Raw genomic sequence first — 3197 nt, forward strand, 5'->3', positions numbered from 1 at the left:
GAGTATTTGAAGTCCAGAAGGTATCCCTGAGATATTATCTCTAGCGCCCAGGGATCCTGAACATCTCTTGCCCAAGCCTGGGCGAAGAGAGAAAGTCTGCCCCCCACTAGATCCGATCCCGGATCGGGGGCCCTCAATTCATGCTGTTTTAGGGGCAGCAGCAGGTTTCCTAGTCTGCTTGCCCTTGTTCCAGGACTGGTTAGGTTTCCAGCCTTGTCTGTAGCGAGCAACAGCTCCTTCCTGTTTTGGTGCAGAGGAAGTTGATGCTGCTCCAGCTTTGAAATTACGAAAGGAACGAAAATTAGACTGTCTAGTCTTGGCTTTGGCTTTGTCCTGAGGCAGGGCATGGCCTTTACCTCCTGTAATGTCAGCGATAATCTCTTTCAACCCGGGCCCGAATAAGGTCTGCCCTTTGAAAGGTATATTAAGCAATTTAGACTTAGAAGTAACATCAGCTGACCAGGATTTTAGCCACAGCGCCCTGCGTGCCTGAATGGCGAATCCTGAATTCTTCGCCGTAAGTTTAGTAAGATGTACTACGGCCTCCGAAATGAATGAATTAGCTAGTTTAAGGACTCTAAGCCTGTCCGTAATGTCGTCCAGAGTAGCTGAACCAATGTTCTCTTCCAGAGACTCAATCCAGAATGCCGCTGCAGCCGTGATCGGCGCAATGCATGCAAGGGGTTGCAATATAAAACCTTGTTGAACAAACATTTTCTTAAGGTAACCCTCTAACTTTTTATCCATTGGATCTGAAAAAGCACAGCTATCCTCCACCGGGATAGTGGTACGCTTAGCTAAGGTAGAAACTGCTCCCTCCACCTTAGGGACCGTTTGCCATAAGTCCCTTGTGGTGGCGTCTATTGGAAACATTTTTCTAAATATCGGAGGGGGTGAGAACGGCACACCGGGTCTATCCCACTCCTTAGTAACAATTTCAGTAAGTCTCTTAGGTATAGGAAAAACCTCAGTACTCGTCGGTACCGCAAAATATTTATCCAACCTACACATTTTCTCTGGTATTGCAACTGTGTTACAATCATTCAGAGCCGCTAACACCTCCCCTAGTAATACACGGAGGTTTTCCAGTTTAAATTTAAAATTTGAAATATCTGAATCCAGTCTGTTTGGATCAGAACCGTCACCCACAGAATGAAGTTCTCCGTCCTCATGTTCTGCCACCTGTGACGCAGTGTCTGACATGGCCCTAATATTATCAGCGCACTCTGTTCTCACCCCAGAGTGATCACGCTTACCTCTTAGTTCTGGTAATTTAGCCAAAACCTCAGTCATAACAGTAGCCATATCCTGTAATGTGATTTGTAATGGCCGCCCAGATGTACTCGGCGCTACAATATCACGCACCTCCCTCTGAGCGGGAGATGTAGGTACTGACACGTGAGGCGAGTTAGTCGGCATAACTCTCCCCTCGTTGTTTGGTGAAATTTGTTCAATTTGTACAGATTGACTTTTATTTAAAGTAGCATCAATACAGTTAGTACATAAATTTCTATTGGGCTCCACTTTGGCATTGCAACAAATGACACAGGTATCATCCTCTGAATCAGACATGTCTAACACACTAGCAAATAAACTTGCAACTTGGAAATACAATTCAATTAGAATAATATTAAAACGTACTGTGCCTTTAAGAAGCACAGAAGATCTATGACAGTTGAAAATTAATAAATTGAAACAGTTATAGCCTCAATCCTTGTAAACAACACAACTTTAGCAAAGGTTTAATCCCATTAGCAAAGATAACAAATTCTGAAAGCAGGAAACAAATTACAGAATAAACGTTTTTTATCTCAGTCAAACTATAATTCTCACAGCTCTGCTGAGAGAAATTACCTCCCTCAAAATAAGTTTTGAAGACCCCTGAGCTCTGTAGAGATGAACCGGATCATGCAGGGAATACAATGAGTTGCTGACTGAAATATTTGATGCGTAGTAAAAGCGCCAAAAAAACGGCCCCTCCCCCTCACACACAGCAGTGAGGGAGAACAGAAACTGTCAGAAAAACAGATTAAGCAACTGCCAAGTGGAAAAATAGTGCCCAAACATTTATTCACTCAGTACCTCAGTAAATGAAAACGATTTTACATTCCAGCAAAAACGTTAAACATAATCTCTAGTTATTAAACAGCTTTATGTATTTCTTACAGTGTAATTCTAGTGAAGTACCATTCCCCAGAATACTGAAGTGTAAAGTATACATACATGACATTATATCGGTATGGCAGGATTTTCTCATCAATTCCATTGTCAGAAAATAAAAACTGCTACATACCTCTATGCAGATTCATCTGCCCGCTGTCCCCTGATCTGAAGTTTACCTCTCCTCAGATGGCCGAGAAACAGCAATATGATCTTAACTACTCCGGCTAAAATCATAACAAAAACTCTGGTAGATTCTTCTTCAAACTCTGCCAGAGAGATAATAACACACTCCGGTGCTATTTTAAAATAACAAACTTTTGATTGAAGATATAAAACTAAGTATAATCACCATAGTCCTCTCACACATCCTATCTAGTCGTTGGGTGCAAGAGAATGACTGGGAGTGACGTAGAGGGGAGGAGCTATATGCAGCTCTGCTGGGTGAATCCTCTTGCACTTCCTGTTGGGGAGGAGTAATATCCCAGAAGTAATGATGACCCGTGGACTGATCACACTTAACAGAAGAAAATTGGGTTTCATGTCCCTTTAAACTTTCATGATTCAGATAGGAAATTACATTTCCAATTGACTTTTATCATTAAATTTGCTTTGTTTCCTTGGTGGTATTTTTCAAAAGCTAAACCTAGGAAGGCTCAAACTGATTTCTAAACCGTTGAAAACCGCCTCTAAGCTCAGAGCATTTTAAAAGTTTTTCACAGTTAGACAGTACTAGTTCATGTGTGTCATATAGATAACATTGTGCTCACTCCCGTGGAGTTATTTAGGAGTCTGCATTGATTGGCTAAACTGCATGTCTATTAAAAGCACTGAGATAAGGGGGCAGTCTGCAGAGGCTTAGATACAAGGTAAGCACAGAGGTAAAACATATATTAATATAACTGTGTTGGTTATGCAAAACTGGGGAATGGGTAATAAAGGGATTATCTATCTTTTTAAACAATAACAATTCTGGTGTAGACTGTCCCTTTAATGGTAAAGGGCTCTAATGCACTTATGTATATGTGTACATATAT

The sequence above is a fragment of the Bombina bombina genome, chromosome 7 (assembly GCF_027579735.1).
Source record: "Bombina bombina isolate aBomBom1 chromosome 7, aBomBom1.pri, whole genome shotgun sequence".
NCBI lineage: Eukaryota > Metazoa > Chordata > Amphibia > Anura > Bombinatoridae > Bombina > Bombina bombina.